The sequence below is a fragment of the Alosa alosa genome, chromosome 9 (genome assembly GCF_017589495.1).
Source record: "Alosa alosa isolate M-15738 ecotype Scorff River chromosome 9, AALO_Geno_1.1, whole genome shotgun sequence".
NCBI lineage: Eukaryota > Metazoa > Chordata > Actinopteri > Clupeiformes > Clupeidae > Alosa > Alosa alosa.
In genome coordinates, this window is record NC_063197.1 from 32181461 (window position 1) to 32189257 (window position 7797).

The following is a 7797-nucleotide window of genomic DNA, read 5'->3' on the forward strand; positions in this document are numbered from 1 at the left end:
ATACCTCCAGTGATTGACATGGCCTGTTTTTGAGTGGCCTAATAACGGAAATCTGAGCGATTTATCTTCCCGTAATTGTCATACTGTTGTTGTACAGTAACTGATTATCGTGTTAGCTGTTGACGATGGCTGACTTTGCAGCTGGAGTTAACGTAGCAACCTCCTGTTGCAGATGTCTTCAGCCTGCCGTTCACGTCTGTTTAACACAGTTTAATTTGAAATGTAACGCTCCACTATTGACAAAGGTTTACCACACGATATGCCATTTGAAGTGTCAGATCCTCTGTAGATAATACCCACAGAGTAACATGAGTATTGCCAGCAATAAACTAGATGTAAAAATAAATCACGCTTATCAATTTGTCTCCATCTCCTACTTCTGTGCATGTAAATGAGTGTGTGCATGTGTGTTTGCTGTTGTGTATAAGAGTGTGTGTGTGTGTGTGTGTGTGTGTTCATGCGCACGTGCGTATGCGTGCTGTATGTGTGCGTTTATGTGTGTGCATTCGTGTGGGTGGGTGTTTGTGTCTGTGTGTGTGTTTGTGCTTGCCTGTGTGTGTGTGTACGCGTGGATGTACTGTATGTGTGCAAATCATAAATGAGTGGGTTGATGCGGGCTCTTGAGACTAACATACCATAAATATTTTGGCATCTTGGGTGCAACGGTTCAGGTAGGGCTAGTCGTTTAGCCTAGCGTGGTGGGGGAGTGGCCACCAAGTTTTATGTTCCCTGGTTTCAGTAACCCAGGAATCACTGACCAAAATCGATGACTGTAAAAGAAAAAAATATTTCTTTTTTATATTTCAAATTACTTGTTGTCCTGATTCTTCCTGTGGATCTTAGTGGGCACTGAGGAAGCAATAATTTCATTGCTAGTTTTTCATAATTACTATTTCAATTGTTTCATATCAAAATTCACTACTTAATTATGTGTTTTATGTAGTTTGTGGAGGACTGGTTCAGACACGTCACATCCATAACGTGAAACCGTCACATCCATAACAGCAGTTTTTCCTATATAATGCATTATGAAAATTACGCAGTTTCAAAAACACACTTTGTGTTCATTGAAGTCTCCTTCATGCTACATATATCATGGTTTCAGCAGTTTCCTTCAAAATTCAATTCGAATTAGAGTTTGTAGAAAACCTGTAATCTCTCATAAAAGTGTGTCTTTCATGTCACATCCATAACACTGATAAAATGCCTTGTATTCTTAGGATGTAAATGATTTTATGAAATTTGAGGATTTGTCAGTATTCAGAGGTTACATTAAAAATAATAATAATATACAGTTGTCAGTCCGGACTCAAAAGTTCACTGACCAAACGGGAATTAGTCGAATTTATCAAGTCCAGTAGGCTCTATACACGACTTGTCAGGATCCTGCCTGGATGGAGTGACTTTTTGCCACCCTGGTGGCCATTTTGTGCAGTATACTGTGTTTAGTTTTGCCTGCCATGTGGTGAATAAAAAGAAAATAATTAATGAAGCTCTAGTGTGCGGACTTTTTTGTAATTTTATCGTCACTTTTTGAGTCCAGCACCTACTTTTCAACATTCAGATGTGCGCACCCTCTTCTATATTATAGTTTTGCCTGTTCCCCATGTGCTTTGTGTTTACCTGCCTGTCACCTGTCTTTGTCTCCGCCCCATCTCCTTATTTGGTCTGTGCTTCCTGTCTTGTTAGTTTTCCCTCCATTTCTGTTTCCACACCTGTTCCCTGTTATTGTCTTGTTGGTCTCGTCCAGTCCTCTGTCTTTCTGTTAATTAGTCTTGTGTATTTCTACCCTCCTGTTTCTCTGTTCTTTGTCGGTTCGTCTCTCTGTTTTGTGTAGTCCAAGTCATGTATGTAAGTAAGGCTGTAATTGTCAAGTTTGTAGTTCATTATAGTGGATGGAATCCACTATCTTGAAATCTCCTGGCTTCTTCTTCTTCTTCTTCTTCTTATAACTAGGGATGGGCAGAATGAGGCTTTGTGAAACAACGAAACGTTCGAAGCAATTGCGCCGGAATGTGTCGAGGTTTCGAAACAATCCGACACACGTAACTCCATGGTGACATCTAGTGGCCAGTTTTGCTAACATCACATTTTGACCGTGAAGCACAACTGCTTCAGACGAAGAATATAAATAGCCAACATGGAATGCAAGATTTCGGCCCACAGCCACGTGGTTCAGTGGTTAACACACTTGTATTCCGGGCCGAGCGGCCGGTGTTCGACTTTCCCTGCTGGTGCTTAGAAATTTCAGACTAGTATATGCGTTCAGTAATTAGAACATTTTTATATCTGCCAGTTAGATGTTTTGTTATTTCAGTTTCATAGTACATTATCCTTTGGAATATGCTGGAGAGGAAAATGCTACAATGGTTTTAAAATGTAGGCTATGCTTATGGCCCAGGGTTTTTTTTGGGAACATGTTGTAGGGAAATAAAGGATACATGTGAAGCAGGTTAGACTAATCAGGTACAACATGGGGAAAAATAAACAACACATTTTTGTATGTCAACATACATTTTATTTAGGAATAACAGTTGTTCTGCCGCCTTGGCATTTAATCTGTTTCTTGTTTTTGAATAAACCTCCCCAGCCTTGGAAAAAATCTTTTACAAGGCACACTTTGTTGCTGGCATGCACAAATATTTTTTGCCATCACAGTTAGGTTTGGATAAACCACTCTCCCTCTCCTGCCAGTATTTCAAAGGGTCAGCTGTTCTTGAAATAAAGGCATCCGTCGATATTTTTTACTTCTGCTACTATCTAAATATTAACGCCACTAGACTATATCTATCTAAACTATCGCTACTGTCTGTCTCTAGCCTGTCAATTAATCTATATCACTAACCTATCAATCACAAGAATGCACTATAAATCGCTATATCTCTATATGTCTCTATGTCACTATATCTCTTAAAATCTCTCTCCACAAAAACCACAAAGATAGGGATGTGTTTGAATGACTTTTAAGCATTCTGGGACTTTGTAATTTAGATCAAACAGGTGTTTACTCGGTAATTGGCTCGTGGCAAGTGTGCCACCTGTCCAAACCAAATTGAAACACCACGAAGCCTCACGTGACATGGGCGTTTTGAACCACTGTTCGAAACACTTGCGTTTCGGAAGCTCGACACTGTTTCGAAACGTCAGCTTCGAGCGTCACATCCCTACTTATAACCTTTTCAAGAATGAATGCGACTCTAACCGCTTAACGTACAGACATGTTGAAATAACCGTTCTGAAGGTCTAGAGTGGGGCAAGAGTTATTTTTTCAGATTTTTTAAAAAGTTTATACTTTTTGAGAAATAGGGGATTAAAAATGTTAAAAAGCTCATTTTTCCCCCTTAGACTTCAAAGGCTGTGATGTCATAATGGCCTAAAGGCAGCTGCGCTTGTTAAGCTCCCAGAGTAGTTCCCGGGCTAATTAGAACACTGACACAGGTGTCACCTGTGAAATCAACTGTCTCAGCTTCTAATGCATACAATCTGGTGCTCCCTAAAACTACACATCCTGTTTAAGTGTTTCCCGTGTGTCAAAATAAAAGTCACAGCCATATCTCATGCTTTGCGCATTATATCTCCAGAACGGTTTGACGCATGTGCTTCAAATTTGGTACAAGTGTTTGTATGGACTCAAAGATGAAGTGAGTTGATGTTGGAGGTCAAGTCAATGAACATGTTGTGTCCTGTGCTCTTATTTTGATGCAGGATGTATCTCTGTGTACTGTATGTTGCTAGGAGACGCATGTATGTTTATGCCCTTGAAGAACGTTAAGTAAATGCTGAAACGCACGCTTGTTCCCGCCGTCATTTATTACACAAAACATTACAAAATTGGCGACGAGATTACGACTACTTTTCTGCTACGATGACGGCTGCTAACGTTCCCTTCCCGACCTTCTTCTTACCATGCCCAGGTGAGCCTGCGATGCCTTTTAAAACGTGGAAAAAAATCTTCGAAAACTACCTGTTAGTGATCAATGCGACTGGTGAATGGCCGTTTGTAAGGAAGAGGGCAATACTGCTACACTGCCTTGGCTCGGAGGGACAGAGACTGTTTTACTCACTGCCGGATACAGGTATTACTTACGACACTGCTTTGGCTGCATTGGACAAATACTTTACTCCAAAGACTAACACAGTTGCAGAGCGCCATGCATTCCGTATACGAGTGCAGGCTTCTCATGAACCGATCCTACAGTATGTTGCTGCGTTGCGTGACCTTGCTTCAACCTGTGATTTTGGTGCGAAATCGGACGAAATGATTCACGACCAATTGATTGAACATGTATGCAACCCAAGAATCCGCGAGAGACTGAACTTGCCTTGGACAAAGCTATAACAATAGCTACCCAAATTGAATCGGCTGTGGACCATGCCAAGAGCATCACTGATGCACGCACGGTCCCCGTGCAAGCCTTGCAGCAAACCTCCCAACGCAAGGGGAGAGGGCGCAAGTCGAATGCTGCAGGCGCCACCGGTCCTGCCAAACGTAAACAAGCGACATGCTACCGCTGCGGCTCCAATGCTCATTTAGCCAATGCACCCAACTGCCCAGCGATCACAGCCACATGTAAGCAATGCAGAAAGGCTGGACACTTTGCCAAAGTTTGCCGTTCTGCTCAGCCAAATACACAAGAGGTGCGTGAAGTAGAACTTCCTGAGGTCTTGGTGCTTTACACAGAAAATTCGGCCAACCCAACTGCTAAAATTCCATGCACTGTGGAGATTGCAACCGAACAGTCACAGCCATGCACAGTTGACTTAGTCGTGGACTCTGGGTCTTCTGTCTCCATACTACCACAAAGTTTCTATGTGCGCCACTTTAACCACGTTCAGCTGACTCAGCCCAAAGTCAGGCTTGTGTCTTATTCAAAAACACACATTCCTGTCCTTGGCTGCATGTCCGCGAATGTGTCCCTACATGGCTGCACAGTTGCATGCACATTCTACATTGTGACCAACGGAACTCCACTGCTTGGGCGAGACCTCATGGCATCACTACAGGTGCGCATCCAGCACAACAGAGTCCTGCCTCCTACTGCTCCTGCGCCTGTGCTGGAATGTGCCACACCTACACCATCCATCATCGGCTGTGCAAAGAACTTTGTTCATCTGGTGAAAATTGATGGCACCATCAAACCAGTGCGCCAAAAGCTCCGCTGCCTGCCTCTGTCAGTTCGAGATGCAGTGACACAGGAACTGAACAACCTACTGGCAGCGGGCGTAATTGAGCGCATTGATGCTTCACCCTGGGTGTCACCAATCGTTGTCACACTGAAAAAGTCAGGCAAAATACGCCTGTGCACTGATCTGCGTGAACAAAACAAGGCGGTGATCATTGACGCACACCCACTGCCTCACATGGATGATCTGCTGATGATCAGCTTAAGGGGTGCCACCGTCTTCTCCACAATTGACCTGGCTAGTGCGTACCACCAGATGCCACTACATGAACAGAGCCGTGACCTAACAGCCTTTATTACCCATGAAGGCCTGTTTCGCTACCGTCGTGTGCCATACGGGCTTGCGTCAGCTCCTGCCGCTTTCCAGAAAATGATGAGCGTTGTTCTGGATGGCCTGTCGGGGGTGCAGTGCTATCTGGATGACATCATCATTCATGGATGCGACATGCCTGCTCACGACAAGGCTTTAGCTGCTGTACTGCATCGCCTGAGAACTGCTGGCCTACAACTGAACAATGACAAGTGCCGCTTCCGCCAGCTCAAACTGCCGTTCCTGGGACACATCGTGTCAGCGGATGGACTACACCCTGACCCTGAAAGCATTCAGGCCATCGTTGACGCACCTGCACCTACCGACGCCTCAACTCTTTGCTCCTTCCTCAAACTGCTCTCATGGCATTCCAAGTTCCTGCAGAACCATGCCACTGTGGTGGAACCAATGCGAGCATGCCTGAGAGGGCCTGACTGCTTTTCAATGGACTGCTGAGGCACAAGCTAGCTTTGACACTGTCAAGAGCATGCTGATCGACAGTCAGGCTCTAGCTCTGTTTGACCCTACACTGCCTACAATCGTGTCTACAGATGCCTCCGACTACGGCCTAGGAGGTGTGCTTTCACAAGTGGGCCCAGACGACGTCGAAAGGACTGTGGCGTATGCGTCCCGAACTCTGTCTGCTGCTGAACGCAAATATGCCACAGTTGAAAAGGAAGCCCTTGCATTCGTGTGGGCTGTCGAGCGATGGCGTACCGTCGGCCGTGCCGGTCTCTGTGTGTCAAGATGGTCTGCGCGTCTCATGTGCTACAACTACGACATCATCTACCGTCGCCGAAAACGCTCCAGCTGACTGCATGTCCCGCCTTCCTCTACCTGCTGCTCCAGAGTGCTCTGCTGCATCCTCCCACTCTGATGACGACATTGATCCTGAGATGGTTGCTCTCCTCTCTGCTGCTCGTACCTCACTGTCCGCCACTGACCTCGACTCTGCCTGCTCTTCATGCCCCGAGATCACCAAACTCCGGCTCCAGATATCGCGTGGATGGCCTGCTTCATCCAAAGGCCTCGACCCTGACCTCCTGCCATACTACAAGCTCCGCACAGAGTTCTGCGTCAAGGACGAGTTTGTGTTCCGCGATTCTCGGCTGGTTGTACCCACTACACTACGACCAGACCTGATCTCCATTGCACACGAGTCCCACCCAGGGGTGGTACGGACAAAGCAATGCCTACGTGAACTGTACTGGTGGCCAAAGATTGACACAGATGTACTCACTGCCATCCACTCCTGTCAATTGTGCCAGCTGAATGACAAAACAGCAAAGCCACGTCCAGCTCCGCTGCCACCAGTGCCTCTGCCAGACGGCCCATGGCAGAAAGTTGCGATGGACATTGTTGGTCCGTTTGAACTTGCTCCTCCAGCCTGCAGGTATGCAATTACTCTCACTGACTACTATAGCAAGTGGCCAGAGGTCTCCTTCACACAGAACATTACCACTGACACTTCTCACGTTCCTGTCCACAGTGTTCAGCCGCCATGGCAACCCCTTGAGCATTGTGACCGACAACGGTGTTCAGTTCACCTCTGCTGCATTCACCACTTTCCTCCAAGACAGACAAATTACACACAACCGCTCCTCTCTCTACTACCCTGCTGCCAATGGGCAAATTGAGAGATTCAACCGTGTGCTCAAGCAAACAATCCAGCTGGCCATACAACAGTTCAAGCCATGGAAGCCAGCTGTCACTGACTTTTTACATGTCTACCGTGCTACACCCCACGCCACAACGGGAACTTCACCTTTCCAGCTCCTCTGTGGTCGTCCTATGCGCACAAAGCTGTCTGTGCTACCTCCTCCTTCCTCTCCTGTGCCTGCCCCAAAAGACACTGACATCCGTCACAGGGTTAGCCAGCGCCAGGCGAAAATGAAGGCCTACACCGATGCCAAGCGCGGTGCTCAGCCTCCTGTTTTTCAAAAAGGGGACAGAGTGCGTGTAAAAAAACCCACTACACGTGCCTAAGGGTCACAGGAAGTTCAGCGATCCTCTTACCATCAATGCAAAAGTTGGTGAGGGCACATACAAGCTGAGCAATGGTAATAAGTGGAACTCCTCCCACCTTACCAAGTTTCCTGACACCACACCAACTCCAAAACCTGTGGACGAGGACACTGATTCAGCCAACCATTCCCCAGAACCCAGGCCCATGCGAGAAATTCGCCAGCCTACCTGGCTGAAAGATTATGTCACTTAAATGTGGACTGCCTATTGTTATGCATTTTGTTATTGACCTTACTTACCTTCCAGGTTATCTATTTACCTCCAGGTGAATTACCAGTT